The sequence below is a fragment of the Papaver somniferum genome, chromosome 1, assembly GCF_003573695.1.
Source record: "Papaver somniferum cultivar HN1 chromosome 1, ASM357369v1, whole genome shotgun sequence".
In the NCBI taxonomy this organism is placed as follows: domain Eukaryota; kingdom Viridiplantae; phylum Streptophyta; class Magnoliopsida; order Ranunculales; family Papaveraceae; genus Papaver; species Papaver somniferum.
Window position 1 is genome coordinate 2069078 of NC_039358.1, and position 24724 is coordinate 2093801.

Genomic DNA, 24724 nt, shown 5'->3' on the forward strand with positions numbered 1-24724 from the left:
TTAGCGATGAATCCATCTATTTACATGTAAGATTCCTTCGGAATATTTCCCGAAACCTTAAACTAACTCAATTCTGGCATATTGTATGCATACCCTAGATCCGAGGTCGAAACCTGGCCAGGAGTGGGATACCATAAGTTGAAAACTTGGTAAGAACGATGAATCCATCCATTTACATGTAAGATTACTTCGGAATATTCTTCGAAAATTTAAACAAACCATATTGTCATATTGTTACGCATAACCTGGCTCCTAGGTCGAAACCTGGCCCTGAGTGGATCATTATAAGCCAGAAACTTGGTAAGAATGATGCATCCATCCATTTACAGGTAATATTTCTTCGGAACATCCCCAAAACCTTAAACAAACTCTATTCTTCCAACTTCGATACTTCAAAAGAAAAAAAAATCTCTTTAAACTTCACCGCCGATATGAAAATTTCTTTATCTTAGTTGGGCCATGATTCCCTAATAAATTGCAGAGTCCTCCATCAAAACGAATTTGGATATGTTGGAAAGTGTATGGTCCTAAGCATACAGCTGCATGCATGTTAAAATTGTTTTCAATTGAATACACACTGAGCTCTTCATAATCTAAGCCCCGTCTAATTTGACACAACTAACAAAATACTAGGGCCTGCTTGAGAGGTCACGACGAGGATTATAAGCTTTGACTAATTTGACCTGACCAACAAAACATTGGACATTCTTAATGAGCCACCGTTGGAATTGTAAGCTTATTGTAGGCTCCCTAATTTAATAATCTGACTAACTATATACGGCTTTAACCATTACCGGCTGATTACAACTTTATGATAGGAACAACAAAAAGGAAACCAAAAAAAGTTGAACTGTGTGTGTATGGTGTGATTTCTAAGATGCACACAATATGCTTGCAAGTATACAAGGTCAAAATTTATAATATAGTGATGAGTAGGGGTTTGTCCACAGGGAGAGGAGCTTATGAGAAGTTTTCCTAACTAAGATGTGTAATAAGCTAAGGGCAGGCAAGGTTGCAGGCAGATAAACAAGAACATAAATTAGGGCAAAAGAGAAGCAGGTTAAGGACCAAAGCAAGGAAAGGTAAGCAAGAACCAAAAATGCAGGGTAAGGAAACAAAGGAGCAGTTCAAGAAAAAGCAATAAACAACCAAGGCTTGGCAGCCAAGGGAAAGGGGAAGGATTGTGTTTAGTGCACTGACCTCAGTGCAAAATAGTTATAAAATGCAAGAACATGAAAAGCAGGGAAAGTAACATGTGAAATAAGCATACAAGATTGAAAATGAGATTGATTGAAAGATAAGTGGTGGGCAAGCCAAAGCATATGATCCACCTTGTATCCTAATCAAGTAACATGGTCTAGGTTGAGTTCTTTCCTAAGCATACAACTAGAAATGAGAGAATACCAACTTGCTTGCTAGGCTACCCCTAGCATTGGCTGTCTTTTGACAGTACAGCCAATCACAGGCTCTATAAGCATTGGTGTCTCTCAAATGCACATTCACAAAACAGCAACAGGAAGTAGCCAACTAACTCCAACACACTTGACAGTGCACAAGGTTTCACTGAGCCTGGCCTGAAGATGATTAGCTCATGCTAACCATGTTGTGACAACAAGCATACACTGAATGATATAAATTAAACATAGAGCATCATACAATGACTACAGCATATGAGCAAATTGCATCAGTAAACATACAATCCTAAAGTTCAGTTCATGAATTTTTGTTCAAATCTACTGGCTAGTCCAGAGAGGTAAAATAGTATCCTCTCATGCTCTCCAAAACATCATTTACTACTTCTACCCAAAATTAGCTTTTTCCCCAAATTTTCAAAGTCAGTGAAATTAGGTTTGCAATTACCTAATTTTATGGCATATTCCTCCCATGTGTGACAACCCATTCTTCCTCTGATTCTTCATGCCCTCCATGCCTTCAATTCAACTCTATTCCACCTAATTGTCAATTTCACCTCTAGGGTTCCTGACATGGGAGAGGCGTGAAATTGATGATTAGGAGGACGTAGAATTGATGAGAGTGGAAATAATGATGGGGGTTAGGGTTGTTGTGGAGAGCTGGTGGTGTTTGGTGGCGTCAGGAGTGGTGGTGATGTATTGTGGTGCGGCAGTTTGCAGGAGGTGGCTTTGCAGAGGGGTGTGTAGGTGATGGTTCGATTGTTTGGGAGAAGGGGGTTGTTTGGGTAGGTGGTATGGGTTCGGTCACTAGGGTATGAGGCGGGTGTATCTAGTTTTGATGTTCTGTGATGCTGAGTCATTGGATGCGAAGCTGGTAGGTAGATCGGACGGTGATGTGGAGTGAAGCTTGGAGCGACCGTTAGATTGTATGATACAACAAAATGAGTGGTACTTGATGGAGTTAGGTACTGTAGTGTTAGGCGGGTATATCAAACTTCGATGCGCAGCAAGGGAGCGACCGTTGGATTCAACTACCATCTAATCTGAAGGCTTGGAATTTCAGCGCTGTGGTGCTTGGCAGAGACATCAGATTTTGATGCTCAGCAAGGAGCGACCGTCGGATGCTTCTGAGAAATGATCTGATGGCTGAGAACGGAGGCGCTTTTGTGTGTAGAAAATGAGGTTGTGCGCACCATTCTTCGCGGCTTCCTTGCGTAATTTCTCCCGGCTTTTCACTACTTTTCTGCTCTTTTCGCTCCGCTACTCATCCGAACTTTATTTATTACCTAAAAATATAAAATTAAGTAAGAAAAATATTTATTCTTGAAAACGCTGAAAATACAGAATATGGGATAAAATGTAGAATTAATGCGTAAAAGATGAGTTAAATTGCCAACAAAAAGGGATAAATAAATACAATATTTGGCACTCATCAAATACCCCCAAACCTGAATTTTACTTGTCCTCAAGTAAAACAAAACTAAGGAAATCCTAACTATACCATTGTCGCTGGTCTCTCGAATGCATTTAGCGCATGCACTAAGCCTTTTAAACCACTAAGTGTCCCTAGTGGACGAGTTGAAGTCTCGTGAAGGTTTGCTTAGAACGTACCTACAAAGTTCTAGGTCAAAATATAAGCTCAGATTCCATCAAACGTGACATGTGCAAAACAGTTTAAGCTCACAGCAAAATGGAGATGTCAATCTAGCTATCAAGGCACAATCCTAGCACTGATAACAAATAAGGACATGTGATAAGAGTGTAAAGTGTATCTACACATGTGTAAAGAAAGATCTGAAGTCATGACTACTAATCACCAAGAGATAGTTTCTCAGGCTAAGAACTGAGGTCGAAATCTAGCTAGCTGTCCGGACTTTACGAGAATTGTGAATGAGTTGGAGGTATTTCACAATTTCTCGCGTTGTACATCAATGGCATACACCCTTCCTTGCTTATTACAACGAAACAACAAAAGATGACTATTTACATGACTCTTATTTACATTGACAAATCTCTTTTTATTTTTAGAACAAGAGATGATGGAATTGATAAATACTTGATTTTTTTTTTTTTGTATTTTTTTTCTGATATATACATCGTTTTTTTTTTTTTTTTTTTTTTTTTTTTTTTTTTTTTTGCAGAATGAAACACTTTTGATACATGAACCACAAGAAATACAAATTACATGACACTTCGCAAGAGGTAGCCCTTTTTGATGCACCCAGTTAAATTCGATGGTTGTTTTTCTTAATGTAACCTCCATCTTCTATCCCAACCAACCAAAGAACAAGCTAGTCCAGTTTCGTTCAGTATTCTAAAGTGATTGGAAATCGTGACTTCCTATCCAACACCTTGAAGATCGAGGCCATACATGTATTGGTAGATCGTGCGCGTGCAAATTTCTTATCACTATGTGAATTGTGCTAGAATCAGGGTGCCTAAATATCTAGACTAAGACTCCTAATAAAAATACATATTTGCACAAGAGTCAACATTTCAAGGTACATGAGCTCCATTTTTTATGATTTTTGATTTTTTTTTTTTTTTTTTTTGGAATTTTTCAATTTTTTTCAAAAAGATTTAATTTTTTTTTTTTTTATTAAATCTTTTTTTTTTTGGAATTTTTCAATTTTTTCAAAAAGATGGAGTTCGTTTTCTATTATGGCAATTTATCATGGTATCTACTCTATACCCCCAAACCTAAACTAAATATTGTCCTCAATGTTTCAAAACATGGAAAGAATTATAAAACAATATATGAAGAGGAACATGCTAAGTAGAGTAAAAGGAGAGAGAATACCCGATTATACGGCGGAAGCTCGATCAAAACTCCGTTATTCAAGGCAAAAATCCATCATAATAGGAGTCACAATGGATGAGCACAAAATATATACAAAAGGAAATTTAACTAACACATTATCTACAAGAAAATTTGGTTGTTAATGGGATTGGACTTTTTGGAAAATTTTGGTTTTGTCGGGAGACATGAAAATTTTTTTTTTTTTTTTTTTTGGTTTTTAGGGAAACATTTGAAAAACTGTTTGGTTATTTAGGGAAAGAGTGGACCAGCTTAGTCCACATAGACTGGGTCCTCCAGGTCGGTTGTTTCAATGTCGGGTGGGAATGGCTCAAGGAATGGCTTTAATCTCTGCCCGTTGACTTTGAAAACGTTCTTGTTGGAGACATCCTCCAACTCTACAGCTCCATGAGGAAAAACTGTGCGTACTAGGTACGGATCCTTCCATCTGGAACGCAGTTTTCCTGGAAAAAGATGTAATCGGGAGTCATACAGCAAGACTTTCTGACCAGGAGTGAAGGATTTGCGCAGAATACGCTTATCATGAAACATCTTCATCTTCTGCTTGTACAGCTTGGCACTGTCATAAGCCTCATTTCTCAATTCTTCCAACTCGTTGAGTTGAAGTTTCCTTTGAATTCCAGCTTCATCAAGAGAAAAGTTCAGCTCTTTGATTGCCCAGTAGGCACGATGTTCTAATTCCACAGGTAGATGGCACGGCTTTCCATACACTAGACGATAGGGGGACATGCCAATTGGTGTCTTATAAGCTGTTCTATAGGCCCACAAAGCGTCATTCAACCTTAATGACCAATCTTTCCTAGACGGGTTGACCGTCTTCTCCAGAATGTGCTTGATTTCCCTATTAGACACTTCCACTTGTCCACTAGTCTGAGGGTGGTACGGAGTAGCAACCTTGTGAGTTATGCCATACTTGCGTACTAAAGACTCAAAGTACTTGTTACGAAAATGTGAACCGCCGTCACTGATGATAGCTCTAGGGGTACCAAAACGTGCAAATATGTTTTCCTTTAGAAATGAAAGTACCACCTTGTGGTCATTTGTTCTGGTTGCTATGGCTTCTACCCACTTAGAAACGTAATCAACTGCGACTAGGATGTACAACTTGCTGTCAGACATGGGAAATGGACCCATGAAGTCTATCCCCCAAACATCAAAAATCTCCACAATCAAAATGGGGTTCAATGGCATCATGTTTCTCCTCGAAATGCTTCCTAGCTTTTGACAGCGTTCACAAGCAACACAATAATCATGGCAATCCTTGAACAATGATGGCCAATAGAATCCACACTGCAAGATCTTTGCAGCAGTTTTCTTGGCACTGAAATGGCCTCCACATGCTTGGTCATGACAGAAAGATATCACATCTTTCTGTTCAGTGTTGGGGACACATCTCCTAATGATTTGGTCTGGACAGTACTTAAACAAATATGGGTCATCCCAAAGGAAATGTTTGACTTCAGCCAGGAATTTAGAGCGGTCTTGTCTCGACCAACGTGAGGGCATCCTACCTGTAGCGAGGTAGTTAACAATATCAGCAAACCAAGGAAGGTCTGAGATAGACATCAGCTGTTCATCTGGGAATGATTCTCTAATCAGCTCACAATCATCAATAGACTCTAAAGTTAATCTAGACAAATGATCAGCAACCACATTCTCACAACCTTTCTTATCACGGATTTCGAGATCGAATTCCTGTAATAAGAGTATCCATCGAATAAGGCGAGCTTTAGCATCCTTCTTGGAAAGAAGATACTTCAAAGCCGCATGGTCTGTGTATATGATGATCTTAGACCCTATCAGATAAGATCTAAACTTGTCTAATGCGAAAACGACGGCAAGCAATTCCTTCTCGGTAGTTGAATAATTGAGTTGGGCATCATTAAGGGTTTTGCTAGCATAGTATATCACATATGGTAGTCTATCAACTCGCTGTCCTAAAACAGCACCAACAGCATAATCAGAGGCACTCACATAATTCGAACGGAAGCTTCCAATCGGGTGGTCGGACTATAGGAGCGGTGGTGAGAAGGGTTTTTAATTCCTCCCATGCCTTCACACAGCAGCATCGAAATTGAAGGCAACATCTTTGGAGAGAAGACTGCACAGAGGTCTGGAGATTTTGCTGAAATCTTTGATGAATCGCCGGTAAAAACCAGCATGACCTAGAAATGATCTGATCTCCTTCACAGAGCAAGGTTGTGGTAGATGTTGAATGAGGTCAACTTTAGCTTTATCCACTTCAATTCCTTTCTGAGATGATGTGTCCTAGAACTATTCCTGAATTCACCATAAAATGGCATTTTTCCCAATTTAGAACAAGGTTCTTTTCTTTACATCTGGATATCACGAGGGCAAGATGCTTCAAACATTCGTCAAACGAGGAACCAAAAACAGAGAAATCATCCATAAAGATCTCGAGAAAACTATCTATCATGTCAGAAAAAATGCTCATCATGCAACGCTGAAAAGTAGCAGGTGCATTACACAACCCGAAGGGCATACGTCTATAAGCAAACGTCCCAAATGGACACGTGAATGTAGTTTTTTCCTGATCTTCCGGAGCAATGTGAATTTGGTTATAACCGGAAAAGCCATCTAGAAAACAGTAGTGACTGTGTCCAGACACACGTTCTAGCATTTGGTCAATGAAAGGGAGCGGGAAGTGATCCTTCCTTGTTACTGTGTTCAACTTCCTGTAGTCGATGCATACTCGCCATCCTGTGGTTGTACGAGTAGGGACTAATTCATTCTTGTCGTTCTGAACAACAGTAATGCCTGACTTCTTAGGCACAACTTGAATGGGACTAACCCATTTGCTATCGGGAATTGGGTATATGATACCCGCATCAAGTAGTTTCAGGATCTCTCCTTTGACTACATCTCTCATGTTAGGATTAAGTCTCCTTTGCATTTCCCTCGATGGTTTGGCATTCTCTTCAAGGTTAATGTGGTGCATGCAAATGGTGGGACTAATTCCTTTGAGATCTGAGATGGTCCATCCTAAGGCCTCTTTGTGTTCCTTAAGTACTTCTAAAAGCTTACTTTCCTGTTCCGTGTCTAAACATGATGAAATAATGACAGGTAAAGTATCAGAAGAACCTAGGAATGCGTACTTCAACGTACTAGGCAATGTTTTCAATTCAAGCTTGGGTGGCTCAACAATGGATGGAATAGCTTGGAATCAGAGAATAGGGGTTGTTCCACTTCATATTTCCTTTCAGTGACGTCCATTTGAGGTACAGATTCGAGCAGAGATAGGACGTCACTACAGTATGCATCATCATAGAAATCAGGGTTAAAGTTCTCCATACATGCTTGAAAGGGGTCACGGATAGAATGTTAGTCAACGAATCTTGCATTAATCCTTCAATCATATTAACTTCATGCACATCATCATCATCAAGATTCACAGGTTGTTGACTAATATCGAACACATTCAATTCTACCGTCATGTTACCAAAAGACAGTTTTAACACTCCATTCCGACAGTTGATGATCGCGTTGGACGTAGCCAAGAAAGGACGTCCTAAGATGACAGGAATGTGACAGTCTGGGTTTTGTACAGGTTGAGTGTCTAAGACAATGAAGTCTACGGGAAAATAGAATTTGTCAACCTTGATCAAAACATCTTCGACCACTCCACGAGGAATCTTGACAGATCGGTCTGCCAGTTGTAGAGTGATAGATGTTGGTTTCAACTCCCCAAGACCTAACTGCTCATAAACAGAATATGGCAGTAGGTTAACACTTGCACCTAGGTCTAATAACGCTTTATTGACCGTGTGTTCTCCTATAGTGCAAGAAATTGTTGGACATCCTGGATCCCTAAACTTGGGTGGAGTTTGTTCAGAATGATGGAACTCACCTGCTCAGCTAAGAAAGCACGTTTTTGCACATTGAGCTTGCGCTTTTGAGTGCACAAGTCTTTGAGGAATTTGGCATAAGCAGGGATTTGCTTGATTGCTTCAAGAAAAGGAATGTTGATGTTGACTCTCTTGAACAGATCTAACATCTCATTGTAATGGGTACTTTTCTGTTGATAGATCAATCTTGAGGAAATGGAGCAACAGGAAGATGAGTTGGCAAAGGGACATTCACAGCAGTAGAATTGTCAGATTTTCCAACTTGCTCAGATTCTTTGGTTTTCTGGGGTTGTGGAGACAACGTGGAATTTGTATCAGACTCATTAGGTTCGCCCGTTGTTCTCGATGACTTTACCACTTCGGAGGGTGGTAATGGCATGGATTTGATCAGGTGAGGTTTCAGTGCAGGATGTTGTGCCTGTTTGAAATATCCTCTTTGGATTTTGTTGGGGTTGGCTCGGAAGTTTACCCTTTTCTCTCTCACATATTTGATCCATCTTTGATCTAGATTTTTCTGACTTTGCATCAAACTCTGGAACATTTCCTCTAGGTGGATAATCTCTTGTCGTATTGTGTTGAGGATATGATTGTTGTTGAGAGTTTGATTGTTGTTGAGGGTTTCTCGGGTGTTGATAACCTTGATTGTTCTGATATCCCTGATTGTTTTGATAGCTCTGATTGGGTTGAGATGGTCCTCCTTGAGTGGGTCCTTTTGACCATGAAAAGTTAGGGTGGTTTCTCCATCCTGGATTGTAGGTCTGTGAATAAGGGTTATGCTCTGGTTTTTGAAACATGGCATGTGCCTGTTCAAGCCTAGACTCCTGGACTGCAAGCAAATCTGGACAATTTTGGAATTGATGGTTGGGGTCGTTACAAGCAGCACAAATAGGAAGCGACATGTTCTCGGAGAGTAGTGGTGGAAGGTTTTGAATTTTTATGTAGTTCTAACTCTTCTAATCTCCTAACTATTGATGCCATGTTTGCTCTACCCTCAAAATCCGCTTCAATCCTAAAAGCCTTTGCTTCGGATGTAGTCTTTCTGGTTTCACGGATGGATTCCCACTGTTGCGTCTTTTCAGCTACTTCAATCAAGAAGTCCCAAGACGCGTCAGCAGTTTTATCTACGAATAGACCATTACACATCGACTCAACCGTTGTTCGGGTGGACACATCTAGACCTTCATACAAAATTTGCACAAGTCTCCATTTTTCAAAACCATGATGGGGACATTGGAGCAATAATTCATTGAATCTCTCCAGGTATCTAGCTAAGGTCTCACCTTCTAATTGCACAAAGCTATTCAGACTTTGACGAATTGTCGCAGTCTTGTGGTTCGGGAAAAACTTTTTGAAAAACTCCTTTGTGAGATCATCCCATGTCATGATGGATTGAGGCTGTAAAGCATAGAGCCAGGCCTTTGCCTTATCTTTCAGGGAAAAAGGAAAAAGCCTTAACTTCAGGGTTTCGTCGGTCATTTGAGTGAAACGCAGAGTTCCACAAATTTCCTCGAATTCTCTCACGTGGTGGTAAGGGTTTTCATTCTCAACACCTCTAAAAATAGGAAGCATCTGTATTGTGCTAGATTTCAGCTCATAATGGCCATTAGCCTCGGGCAGCAAAATACAGGACGGTTGACTGGCTCTAGTTGGGTACATGTAATCCTTGAGGGTACGTGGTTCTCCCATTGTTTCTGGTTGATCTGGACTGTCTCCCTCAGAACTTAGAATTTCGATAGGTTCGTCTGGGTTAATTCTAACAAGTCTGTTTGTCTGGTCTCTGTAGGTCACAATCATGTCCTAGTAGGTACCTTAACTAACATGTTGGTCAGACAGAGAAATCGGAAACAATTCGGCCCAAGGGTTATGAAGATTTGGTTTTGTATGGGTTTTGGTTTAAAGAAGGGGTTTTGTTTTTGGTTTAAAAATTTTGGGTTTTTGAAAATTTTTTTTGAACTAAACCTATCATAAATTATCACAACTCATAAACACAATAATAATAATTTAAACACACCCATAAAAGAAAAAGGAAAATAAAAGAAAAATAAAGAAAAACAAAAAGAAAATAAAAAAATTATTACAATCCCAAATAATAAAAAAAAAGAAAAAGAAAAAGAAAATAAAAAATTATTACAATCCCAAATGAATAATTAAACAAATTATTACAAGCCCAAATTTGAATTTAAATGAGACCCAAGTGGGTTAACTCATGGGTTAGGCTTACTTGTTTTTGGAGGGAAGCCTAAAAATAGGCTTTTAATCCCCTTTTTAGTTGCAAGGCCCAGTTGGGCTTTAGGATCGTCCTAGCAGCTTAGTTCAAGCCCAGCAGCAACAAGTGTAGCAGAGCCCAGCCGCAGCAACAACACAGCCCAGCTGAAATTGCAAGCCCAAGAGCAGAAGTTGCACAAGCCCAGCAGAAGTTGAAGTTACCGAGCCCAGCTCAGATGGCACAAGCCCAGTTCAGAAGAAACTGCACAAGCCCAGCAGCAGAAGTTGGCAGCAGGCTTGGCAAGCAGTTGGCAGCAAGCTTGGCAAGTGCAACAGCACCAGCAGATCAGCAGCAGCAGTTGCAAGTTGGCAGCACCAGCAGCAGCAGAAAGTTGGCAGCAGCAGACTTGGCAGCAGCACTGCAACAGCACCAGCAGCAGCAGCAATTGCACACCAGCACCAGCACCAGCAGCACTGCAACAGCACCAGCAGCAGACCTTGAAAACTTCACAGATAAGGCAGCCAGCTCCCCGGCAGCGGCGCCAAAAACTTGGTGTGATTTCTAAGATGCACACAATATGCTTGCAAGTATACAAGGTCAAAATTTATAATATAGTGATGAGTAGGGGTTTGTCCACAGGGAGAGGAGCTTATGAGAAGTTTTCCTAACTAAGATGTGTAATAAGCTAAGGGCAGGCAAGGTTGCAGGCAGATAAACAAGAACATAAATTAGGGCAAAAGAGAAGCAGGTTAAGGACCAAAGCAAGGAAAGGTAAGCAAGAACCAAAAATGCAGGGTAAGGCAACAAAGGAGCAGTTCAAGAAAAAGCAATAAACAACCAAGGCTTGGCAGCCAAGGGCAAGGGGAAGGATTGTGTTTAGTGCACTGACCTCAGTGCAAAATAGTTATAAAATGCAAGAACATGAAAAGCAGGGAAAGTAACATGTGAAATAAGCATACAAGATTGAAAATGAGATTGATTGAAAGATAAGTGGTGGGCAAGCCAAAGCATATGATCCACCTTGTATCCTAATCAAGTAACATGGTCTAGGTTGAGTTCTTTCCTAAGCATACAACTAGAAATGAGAGAATACCAACTTGCTTGCTAGGCTACCCCTAGCATTGGCTGTCTTTTGACAGTACAGCCAATCACAGGCTCTATAAGCATTGGTGTCTCTCAAATGCACATTCACAAAACAGCAACAGGAAGTAGCCAACTAACTCCAACACACTTGACAGTGCACAAGGTTTCACTGAGCCTTGGCCTGAAGATGATTAGCTCATGCTAACCATGTTGTGACAACAAGCATACACTGAATGATATAAATTAAACATAGATAGCATCATACAAATGACTACAGCATATGAGAAAATTGCATCAGTAAACATACAAGTCCTAAAGTTTTCAGTTCATGAAATTTTTGTTCAAATCTCTACTGGCTAGTCCAGAGAGGTAAATAGTATCCCTCTCATGCTCTCCAAAACATCAATTTATACTTCTTACCCAAAATTAGCTTTTTCCCCAAATTTTTCAAAGTCAGTGAAATTAGGTTTTGCCAATTACCTAATTTTATGGCATAATTCCTCCCATGTGTGACAACCCATTCTTCCTCTGATTCTTCTCATGCCCTCCATGCCTTCAATTTCAACTCTATTCCACCTAATTTGTCAATTTCACCTCTAGGGTTCCTGACATGGGAGAGGCGTGAAATTGAGTGATTAGGAGGACGTAGAATTGATGAGAGTGGAAATAATGATGGGGGTTAGGGTTGTTGTGGAGAGCTGGTGGTGTTTGGTGGCGTCAGGGAGTGGTGGTGATGATTGTGGTGCGGCAGTTTGCAGGAGGTGGCTCTGCAGAGGGGGTGGTGTAGGTGATGGTTCGATTGTTTGGGAGAAGGGGGTTGTTTGGGTAGGTGGTATGGGTTCGGTCACTAGGGTATGAGGCGGGTGTATCTAGTTTTGATGTTCTGTGATGCTGAGTCATTGGATGCGAAGCTGGTAGGTAGATCGGACGGTGATGTGGAGTGAAGCTTGGAGCGACCGTTAGATTGTATGATACAACAAAATGAGTGGTACTTGATGGAGTTAGGTACTGTAGTGTTAGGCGGGTATATCAAACTTCGATGCGCAGCAAGGGAGCGACCGTTGGATTCAACTACCATCTAATCTGAAGGCTTGGAATTTCAGCGCTGTGGTGCTTGGCAGAGACATCAGATTTTGATGCTCAGCAAGGAGCGACCGTCGGATGCTTCTGAGAAATGATCTGATGGCTGAGAACGGAGGCGCTTTTGTGTGTAGAAAATGAGGTTGTGCGCACCATTCTTCGCGGCTTCCTTGCGTAATTTCTCCCGGCTTTTCACTACTTTTCTGCTCTTTTCGCTCCGCTACTCATCCGAACTTTATTTATTACCTAAAAATATAAAATTAAGTAAGAAAAATATTTATTCTTGAAAACGCTGAAAATACAGAATATGGGATAAAATGTAGAATTAATGCGTAAAAGATGAGTTAAATTGCCAACAAAAAGGGATAAATAAATACAATATTTGGCACTCATCAGTGTATATGTATGCAATGAAATCCTTTTTTTTCTAAAAGAAGTAAAAACGTGATAAATTCTAATGCTCCACTTAGTTTCTCCGTTTATCACTCTGTTTCAACTGGAGCATCTCAATTTCTTGGCTGATTTCTGAACGTTCAAATTAGCTTGAACCACAAACTTGGTGTTTTCTTCGTGTCCGTGCCGTTCTTAGTTTTTCATACTTGGCGTAACCGACCCCCACCCCCACGAGGCGTAAACTCACGGTTGACTTAATCAACATTTGCTAAAGGAATACACGTCGTTGCCATGGCATAGTGCATGCATATGGGAAGCTTTTAAGTAATTAGTTACGCATATTTTTTAAGTGGAAAGCCCATGTTTGACACGTCATATTATAATGACTTTACATAGGCTTTTGGCACAACGCGTGCTCGACTTAACGGGAAGGAGTTAATGTGTCTTGGAAGTTGCAACTCATCATGTGTCGTTTACTTTTGAGCATTCACAAAAGGAGAATTCCAGTTATTTTTTTTTCCTTATGCGGACGAACTATTCAGTTATAACCATTTGAGAGGGGGTGATTTTAATGGATCTATTATCTAATTTTGGTTTAGAGTAACTTCTCAGTCCTGGGAGGGAACCGTATTATCATCCAATTGTGCTTGCAAAATTTTATATCAAATCAAAGGTATCGCGTCATTGATTTCATAGATTTTTCATTAACTCAATTGATTCAAAACCCTAACTTGGTTTCTTTTTTCGTTTGTTGTTGGATCAACTACAATCTTGAAGTCTAATTGATTTCTTCCGATCACCTTCTCCGTTTCAAAAAACCTCTGATTTCATTATAGTTTTGGCGCTGCTTAGTCTATATGCTAAAAGATATGTATGAGCAAAAGATTTCAGACAGAAACCTAATTAAGGCTCTTATCAGTTTCAATTGTTTTCAATTTGTTATGTGTAGATTTAATTTTGTCAAATTATTGGATGTTATTATGATGTGCGGATGTTAATTTTATCTTTTTAATTATTGGGTTTCATAATCATTAACCTTGATCAGGTCAGCTCTTCTACTCTTGGCGAATGATTGATTTGCCATCATTTTCCTTCCATAGAACACAATTTATTTTCTGAAAAGATATCTATGCAGGTCCTTGATTTCTCAAGTTATAAATAAGTTAGATGGTAGATTATTTTAAGTAAACAACTACTGGTCATGTATCTGGGCTTATTGTTGGGCTGGTCTGAGATGACTCTTTATTATCAGACTACTTTAATTTCGCCGTAGGCTTACACAGATTGTTGACATTAGCAATTAGACTTTTTATATTAACTGTATTACTTTGCAGTTTGGTTAAAGAATGTGCTGCATAATCTGAGTCCCTATTTGAAGATTGGTACTTGTTGTGTAAACTTTATACCTTTAAATAGTGGTTATTAATGCTGTAATTATAGGTTTCGAATTCCTAGTTAGTTATTATAGTATGGTTAAGTTAATGTCGGAGGATATAGGCGTCCTGTTCGAACACATTCTACACGTTGTTGTGCTGCTTCATTCATGTTTTTAATTTTTAAGGATTATTAGTCGGCCTTGGGTATCTTTTGATCTGTTATATTGATAACTATTGCTTCACATGAAATTAAAATGGGAATGGGCATATACAGTTACAGAAGCGTCTACTTCAAGTGGGATATGATTCAACATTAGTTTTTTAGGCTTTTTCCTATATTGATTGTGATGTGTGTGGTTGTAATAATCTCATCTTAATTTTATTTATTTTATTTGGTTCTTATATTGGATATTTTCTTAATATCTTGGTTAGGAATATCCTACTACCCATATGGATCACTTGGCTGCTTCAAACAACGGTATTGCAAATTATTTCTAATTTCTATAGACTTGTGGTCAATTTTCTGAGAAAAATCACTGTCACGACCGGATATTCATTTTTTTTGTTGATTTTACAGAAAGACTAAGAGATCCCATTGTTCGGGGACAACTACGTAGAATATGACTGGAGGAAAGAGTGGCTCATAATGGAAGGTTACCTATTATCATTGATGAACAATCTGGTGTACTTCTAGGAGAACATCGATCTGATTTGGCCGGTGAATGTCATACGATTATTTATGCTTTCGCTCCTTTGGGATGCAAGTCATGGGAAACAATCCCTGCACAAGATAGGGACACATTAATTGAACAGCTAAAGGTATTCACATTTTTTGAAGGAAAAATTATCTCTATGGTCTTTTTTTATTGACTTTTGAAGTAAATATTTGATTTAAAACTCTTATTTGTCATTATGTTGTAGGATAATTTCATACTAAACACCACAAGTCCATCTGTTAGGAGATTTCTGAATTATCGTATGTCAAAAGGTTATACCAACTTTAAGTGTGAAATGATGATGCATTTTAGAAAGTATGCAAGTATTGAAGAAGCGCGGGGTAATCCTTTTGGAAACATCTCACAGCAATTGGTCTAGTTTGTGTGACCTCTTGTTTTGGGGAATTAAGGTGAACTAAATGGTTACTGTACTTTGGAAGATGTGATGTATATATTTAATACTCTTGTAGGATCTAACTTCAATACTTTTCTTAAATTTCAGAAGTGTCCTGATTGTCATTAGAATTTTGAGGCTGTAAGGCCATACATTTTCAGGTTGAAGGGACGACAAAGTCTTCAAGGGCATCCGTTGCCAGTTTCACAGGACGAAAAAATCAATCTACACATACAGAAGATGGAAAAATTAATGAAGCCAACACAGGTTTTAGGCACAACGCACTCGGTTAAATATTGGTTCTTGATCCAGCTGATTCCCCAACCATTTAAGATCCAAAAGCTGCTTAGTGCTTAGTTTTGATGTTACTCCTTTTTTTTAGTTAAAGTTAAATGAGTATTAGTTTTCTTCGGTATTTTAGAAGTGTTCTTCAGAATAGTTCAAGCCATGAGTGCAATTACTGCTTAATTATGGAATATTAATCAATGTAAATGGTTTTCATTTCCATATTATCTTCATATTTAATGAATTATAAAGACCATTTTCCTGAATATTTTAGAAACAAATATAGTTGATTGCGAAAAGAAAAGGTTTTCGCGGCGAATCTACTTATATCCAAATAAAATTAAAACCAAAATTTTTTCCTCACCAAAAGAATTATTCGGAGATAAATAAAAATCGTTTCCTTTCTTTTTCGTCAAGGCACGTAAATTAGTCACCAAATTTATTCGCAGCCAAAGCATTTTGTTTGTTTAGTTTGTTTTCATGGATAAAATTGTTGTCTCTAAAATGACTAATTTAGAGACAAAATTGTGGTTGATGAAATAACTTTTCAACGAAAAATATATTCGTCTCACAAAGAAATTTTAAACACGATATATTTCATTATCGAAAACTTTACGAGACAAGCAAGAATTGTTTTAAATTTTTTACAACGCAAATATATCAGACCGAAAACCAATTGCCACATATTATTATGTCATAATGTTTTTTTCCGAGACCAATTTTGTCGCAAGTGAATCTTTGCATACTAAATACATAGTCAATAAAACATATTTGGAGACCAAATTTCTTTGGTATAAAAAACCACTTTCACGGGAAATATTTGTTTCAGAAACATTTTTGTAAAAACGCTTATTACGCTCATCCAAAATCTCTTTGGAGACAAAAACATTGTGATAAAATATGATTTAAAGACAAAGTATTTTGTTGCTGGAATTTATTACGGAGACAAAACAAAATTATTACGAAAGTATTTAGTGAGAAAAATCTTTTATCACCATAATTATTTTTGATGGCCTAATTTTTCGACGTTAATTTTGAACTTTGAAGACAATTTACGGTAGTCATTAAAAGCTATATATAGCGACATTAAATTTGGTGTCGTCAAAATTATCGCCTGCGACAATTAAAAGTTTCCACGACAATGATTACAACAGCTTGGTTTTACCGTTTCTCTAGCAGATTCTTCATTATTTGTTCGTCGTTCGACTACTGATGTTACTTATCTCCTTGTCTATGTCGATGATATTATCTTAACAAGCTCCTCTTCTTCTTATTTGCAACATCTTATTGACACTCTCCACAAGGAATTTGCTTTAAAAGATCTTGGAGAGTTGTCTATTTTTCTTGGTGTTGAAGTTAAAAGAACAACTGATGGTTTGTTTCTTTCCCAGCATCGTTACATAGAGGATTTACTGCAGCGTGTTAATATGCAAGGAGCAAAGCCTGTGAGTACTCCTTTTACTACTTCTACTGAGCTAAATCCACATGATGGCGTTCCTTTGAAAAATCCTACTGAATATTGGAGTCTCGTTGGTGGTCTTCAATACTTGTTAATCACTCGGCCTGAGCTTGCTTTCTCAGTCAATAAAGTGTGTCAGTTTATGCAACATCCTACTGACAAGCATCTTCTTCTTGTCAAGAGAATTCTTCGTTATTTACAAGGTACTTCCTCTTATGGTCTTACTCTTCGACCTTCTTCTAATTTAAAATGAGTTTTCAAGCCTACATGGATGCTGATTGGGCTGGTGATCAAACCGATAGACGGTCTACTAGTGGGTATTGTGTTTACTTGGGTTCGAATCTTATTTCTTGTAGTGCTAGAAAGCATAAAACTGTTTCTAAGTCAAGTACGGAGGCTGAATATCGTGGTCTTTCCATTGCTACTGCTGAGCTAATGTGGATTGAATCTCTACTCAAAGAACTTAAGGTTCCAGTCTGCACTCCTCCTGTCTTGTGGTGTGATAATCTAGGTGCTACCTATCTTACTATGAATCCTATTTTCCATGGTCGTACTAAACATATTGAAATCGATTATCATTTTGTTCGCGAAAGAGTTCAACGTGGCCAGTTACAAGTGCGTTTTGTTTGTTCTAAAGACCAAGTTGCTGATGTGTTTACTAAACGTCTTTCGCGAGATAGATTCTCTTTTCTACGCTCTAAGCTTACTGTTTCTGATCACCGCTTAGATCGAGGGAGGGTGTTAGATGATAGGAAATTTATCTTTATTTCCAGTTGATATACATGTCTTTCTGTTTATAGTTTTAGCTTATTTTGTTATGTCTTGTATGCCAAACTAAGGCAACTATATTTCCTGTACAGAAAGTCATGTAACTGGAAATATATATAAACAGATTTTCACGTTTGGTTTTCTCAAGTTGAGAAACCTATTCAAAATCAAAACCTGTTTGAAGATAATACTCACAAGTGTATCAAAAAAAAATTCCTTTCTGGCAGACTCCTTCCAGGAATAGTGGGTACTCGGTCTATATTAACTATGGCTCACATTCCAAAGCTGTTGATAGTGATGGTTTTCCTAAAATGGAAATTGTTCTCAACTGGTTTATCCGGTGTGCGAATTCTTCTCACAACTGCTAGTGCTCATTTTGCAATTGTATTACTGTTGCCAGTAACTATGAATAATGGGGTCACTCACAAAAAAATTGCAAGAAAGTATGGTTTTCTTTTTAGTGTATAAAACAATTGTGGGTTACAACGATTTACATGGAAGCCACTTCTAGGAACTGAATTGGGGGAGGTATGGAAAGCTGCGGATGCTCTAGAAAACGATAAATTACCTTGGACGCATTTTGCGCACAAGATAAGGGATACTCAAGGGGATTCTCATGGTGCTGTAATGGAAGTTACATGTGGATTCGGAGACCTGACGCGCCACTTGTGTGTATTCAGGATAATTATTCCTTTGTGTCGGTCAAGTTTACCACGACTTTGGAAGCCACCTTGGCTAGTACTTTCAAAGTGTGATGAGTACTGTTCAGGCTTTCCAAGATTATGGAAGCCACCTTGGTTAGCAGATGCAGAGGCAGATGCAAATGAAGACTTATTCAAGAAGCAACTTGGGAGGATATTGATACAATTATTGCTTGATTTCCAGATTTTTGAGGCTTTGGGGACAAGCCATTTTTCAGGCGCGGTGGGATGTTAGGACACCGACCTTACTTCTCACTTATTTCTCTTATTAGGACTTTCCCAGCTTAGTATTTAGTTTCTTTAATTAGTGGAATTCTTAGATTCTCTTAATATAGAGAGTTTGTTTATCAAGTTACGTGAGTTATAAATACTCAAGTTGTGTAATCACTCAGAAATTGATCAAAAACCTAAAACAGTTTATTATTTTTTTGTTAATTTTCTTGTCTATATTTGTGCACATATTCTTCACTTCATCTTTGGTTCTGAACCCTAATAGAAAGCCGTGCGCATTACTAGGTAGCTAAGGCAGTTTCTCATCCCCCGTCGTCACACCTTGTGATTGTTATACAAACACAATAACATAAGAAAACTTGACTTGATGAGCTCTTTAATCTTTAGCAATTAAGAAAGACACCCGATTATTAGAATCGGAAGCACCCTGCCACTACGGCCGCAGTACCCAACTCAGATCGCTTCGGGAAAGCACTTAAAATAGGGCCGGGAAACATGTTAAGCCGTCTACATACATCATCCCTACCGTATTGAATGTGGTAATATCACTCTTAAGGATTGGAGTAGCGGTACCAGACCGTAGGATTAGTACATTACTCGTGAGTGCTGGGACACTGGATGTAGTTATCTGCACAAGTGTGACAGATTGACCAACGATATCACTGGCACTGGTAATGATTAATGCCGAATCAATGCCCATATCCAATTTCTGTATTTGGGTAACGAAGCTAGTAACGGATAAATCAGCAACGGTTGCTTGCCCATGAGATATAGGCACATTATTAGCTGCAACGAGAATAACAGAAAGGACGATCACAAAGGAGAAGGAAGAAGAAGCGATTTTAGGCATTGTTACTGATTAGTAAGAACTTGTGCTTCTCTTAAGTTTTGCGATACATGTATTTATAGGGGTGTGGTGGTGGTGGAAAGAAGTTTAATTAATATACCGCATGCTGTATATTATCCTCTCCCAGTTGTGGCCTACTTATAGATATAATGCGGTGACCATTGCTAGATAAATTCGAGTGGAGTGCAATAGCTAAACAACAAGTTGATACAAAAATCAATAAGAACACAAAAATGCTGCTGGGACACTAAAAGGGCCTTTAGAAATAGAGTATTGGGGTATGACGAGTTTTCCAAATCAGTACGTCTCCCTTTGATTCTCGTACGATGATGCGTGCAATATGCATTTGGATGATATGCAGTGTATTGATCTGAATGAGAAATTGTGGCTCGAAAGGGATATTACTGAGGATGAGGTATTTTCCACTTTGAAGAGAATAGGGTCCCAGGTATAGACGGATTTCAAGTGCGTTTTATAGTCAAATGCTAGGAATCTTATGAAACCCGACATTATGAAGTGGTAAAGGTTTCCGAGAGAAGTGGTTGGATCGGTTGGCGACTGAAATATATACATTTCCTGCTCTTATCCGAAAATGGATCATTTGTCCAAATATTTTTAAAACATGGTTCAAATGAACGAGTAAAAATTAATATGGGTGAAATGGACATCAAAAAAATAATAAGAATGAAACTGGATTCATTCTGACTTTAACTTAAAAAATAGCAAGGAGGAAACTGGATGCATCCTGATGTAAATTAAAAATAAGAAAAAAGTATTTGAAAATGGGTAGAATGAAACTGTTCACATCCTGGCTATTTTTACATTTTTGTCCATTTAAACAGTATCAAAATCTAAATATCCTTTTCATCCAAGAATTGTTGATTTTGGTCTTTTTAACCAATTTTATGTACCAAAAAAGAGAATGTGGAAGAAGTGAAAGAGGTATTAGTGTCACGAATTCTGTCGATGTCGGATAATAGTTTTACTAATAGACTTTACAACTTTACAAAACGTTGAAATAAATCAACAATTTCCATTAGTCTATTCCCAAGAAATAAAAAGTAGATTACTCCTTATTTTTAAACCACATTTGAAATTCCTTGGTGCCCTTCTCCTTTTCGATACTTTATGTCAATATCCAAGATACCTTGTAGGGGTTTTGGATCGATCCTTTCGGTGAGTAAATGCTAACTATCTCTTAATACAGTTTAGTTGATTACTAAGACGCTTATTATAGGTCATGAGATCCCCATTTTTATTATCAATGATCTGCGAAGACTCGCAAATAAACTGTCCCTTGCTTTTCCCTCCAATAGTTTGATTTATGGTTCCCTTAGCATCTCACACTCTCACACACTCTCACTCTCAACACACTCCCCCACAACACTTTAATGGGTGCTGGACCTTGACAATAAAATATTAACAAAAATTATCTTATTTTAATATTTTTATTTCTATTAAAAAACTAGAGTGGGTCCAAAAATGTCATGTTCGGAATCCAGACCCTCTCTAGAGAACCTTAAACACTTAAATACCATTAAAAAAATGATTTCTGAATTTTTAATTTAAATAATAAGATTTTTTTTAAAATGTTAAGCTTTGGTAAAGAGTCCTGATCCTTTCATACTCTTTACTGAAAAACCACACAAAAAAACACTTATTTTAAGTTTTGAAAGTTGGAAATAATATTAAACAACTAAGGGTCCTCTACTATCAGGGGCATAAATATCATATAATGATATTTTTGGTAGGTTTGACATTAAGGTGACACTTTTGGAAACTCATTTCCAAGAATGGCATTTTTAACAATTCAGCTGTCTAAAATTGTCGCCCTTTCCACATTCACACAATTTAGTGACGAAACAGGGATAACCAAGATTTCTCTTTGAAATTTCAGAAGAGATGCTTTCATAAATCTTAATCATTCGATTTATGATTATTTCACAGAGATCAAGTTGTTTATCATCTTCTAAAAGAAAGTATACGAAATCTGCAAACTCATTTTCCCAGTCTAACCTTTCCCTTATGCTTGTAAAGATGGTTGCAACCGCAAGTTTACCGATATCCATTAAATAAAGAGATATATCATTGGTAGTAATTTTCCTTTCTCCCGGTTAAACCTTTTTCGAATGATAGGGCTGAAATGGTGTCGTGATCAATTTCAAAACCGGTAATCAAATGATTATAATTCTTATTGTACTTAATAATATCACTGCTGACAACAACCAACATTGTTTCCTTCATTGCTTAGTTTTAACTGACTCGTTCTTGTTCTTCTAGTTTTTATTCTCTCATGGGCACTCACTCTTAGTGATAAACCCGTGTCTTTTTCTTTAATATATATATTTCCACTTATGAGTAAAAGAGAATGGGTAACCCACCATATCAACCATTTCACTTTTGCTTCCATTCAATGACGATAATATTAAGAGATACGTAGTGTTGGATTCAAGACTGTGTCTTGAGACCTACGTATTCAGTCTGAATTTCTGAGACCAACTTGGATAGTCCATTTAGATGGACCAACTTGGACAGTCCATGTAGAGGGTCTGTTTCCGTACGTAGCAAACTTGAGACCCAAGTAATCAATCTCAAGTCGGTAGGTTTAGGGTTTGTGTCTTGTAACCCAAGTTGAGTCTTGTATAAAATGAAACAAATAGAATTACAAACTTAACATGGCATCAAGAGCCGGTTAAGAACCCTAACAGAAAACAATGGAGGGTGAAACAGATTCATCCAAAGGGAAAAATATAGAGTGTGATATGCAGAAGAAGAATCCAGTCTACCATGTAGGATCAAGTGATGGTCCAGGTATCATCATCACGCCGATTGTTCTAAAGGGGACTAACTATGATGAATGGGATAGAGCCATAAGAAGATCATTGATAGCTAAAAGGAAGTTTGGTTTTGTTGATGGAACAATCACGAAACCTGAAGATAGTGACCAGTTGGAAGAGTGGATTGCTGTCCAGTCGATGCTTGTTTCATGGATTAGAAACACGTTAGATTCATCAATTAGATCGAGCTTGGGAGACTATGATAATGCAAACTTGTTGTGGACACAGTTGAATAGAAGATACTGTGTTGTGAGTGGAACAAGGATCTATCAGTTGAAAACTTCGTTAAGTGAGTGCAAACAAAAGAAATCGGAAGGTGTAGCTGAGTACTTTGGGAGACTCAAAAAGATATGGGATGAGATGGTGACATACATGAAGGTACCTCAGTGCAAGTGTGGTAATTGCACTTGTAATATCGCATCACAAGTAAGTACGTTGAGAGAAGAAGACTTTCTGCACTATTTTTTGATTGGATTATACTCTGTGTATAGTTCCGTACGTGAACAGCTGTTGGCTAGAGACCCGTTGCCATCAACAGATGTAGCATACCATACAATGGTCAACTCGGAGAGTCTTCGTATAGGAGAAGTAGCTATGTCTACGGAGGTACATGACAATGTGATGGCATTCAGAGTGCAATCTGATCAACGTCAGTTTAACAATACATATGATCCTAACAAGCATTGCAGTTACTGTAACAGAGATGGACATTCAGAGGATGGGTGTTTTCAACGTATTGGATACCCAGAATGGTGGGGAGACAGACCTAGAGGTGGAAGAGGGTCTGGTCGAGGAGGCAGAACCAATGGCAGAGGGCGTGGTGGCACTAACTTTATCGGTGGTAGAGGAGGTCGAGGACAAGGTGCAGGCAACCAGGTTCAAGCACACAACCTTAACATATCAGATGCAAGGCAGTCAGGTGGAGCGTCCTCATCAGAAGCGTCAGGTCTGACTGGAGTCACGACAACACAGCTTCAACAGGTGCTTTAGTTTTTAAACTCAAAGAAATCCACGCCTCAGCTCCAAGGTAAGAAGAATAAAACTGTGTGGATTGTAGACACGGGGGCAACAAATCATGTCACATATAAAAAGGATGACATGATAGAGATAAAAGATATAAAGGCATGCAATATTGGACTTCCAGATGGGAAGTCTGCATTGTCTAAGAATGTGCTTTATGTGCCTCAGATAACTTGTAACTTAATCTCGGTTACACAACTTATTGATGAGAAAAGATGTATTATCCAATGTACTAACAGTTTATGTCTTATACAGGACCGGTTGACGAGGAGGATGATTGGAGTGGCTGAGAGACAAGGTGGACTGTATATTTTCTGTGGTGTGCCTCAAGTTGAAGTTATGGCTGTTAATGGAGATACGTATGAGCTATGGCATCGGCGTATGGGACATCCTTCAGAGAAAGTGTTGCACAAGTTACAAGGAATGAGTAGGTTAATAAAGAAGAATAATGATGCTTGTGATATCTGTCCACGAGCAAAACATCATAGGAGTAGTTTTGCTAGTAGTTTCAGTAAATCCAGTTGTATTTTTGAGTTGGTTCATATAGATTTATGGGTCCGTATAAGACTCAGTCATCATGTGGAGCACATTATTTTTTGACAATAGTAGATGATTTTTCAAGAGGTGTGTGGATTTATTTGCTTCGAAACAAAACTGAAGTTGAACAGACATTTCTTAACTTCATTTCTCTTGTGAAGCGTCAGTTTAATAAAGAAATCAAAATTGTTAGAAGTGATAATGGAACTGAGTTCAATGCATTGCGTGGATACTTTCGAACTAATGGGATAGTGTTTGAGACATCCTGTGTAGGTACACCACAACAGAATGGAAGACTTGAGAGAAAACATCAACATATAATGAATGTGGCAAGGGCTTTGAGATTTCAAGCCAATTTTCCAATAAGGTTTTGGGGGGAATGCGCATTGACAGCTGCGTATTTAATCAATCATACGCCTACACCTATTTTAGATCATAAAACTCCGTATGAGATTTTGTTTGGAAAACAGCCTCCATATCATCAGTTGAAGGTATTTGAATGCCTGTGCTATGTGCATGATCAAAGTAGTAAAGGGGATAAGTTTGCGAGTAGAGGAAGAAGGTGTGTCTTCCTTGGGTATCCGTTTGGTAAAAAGGCATGGCAAGTATATGATTTAGACACGGAACAATTTAGGGTGTCAAAAGATGTCAAGTTTTTTGAACATCAATTTCCATTTAAGACTGAGGTTGTATCG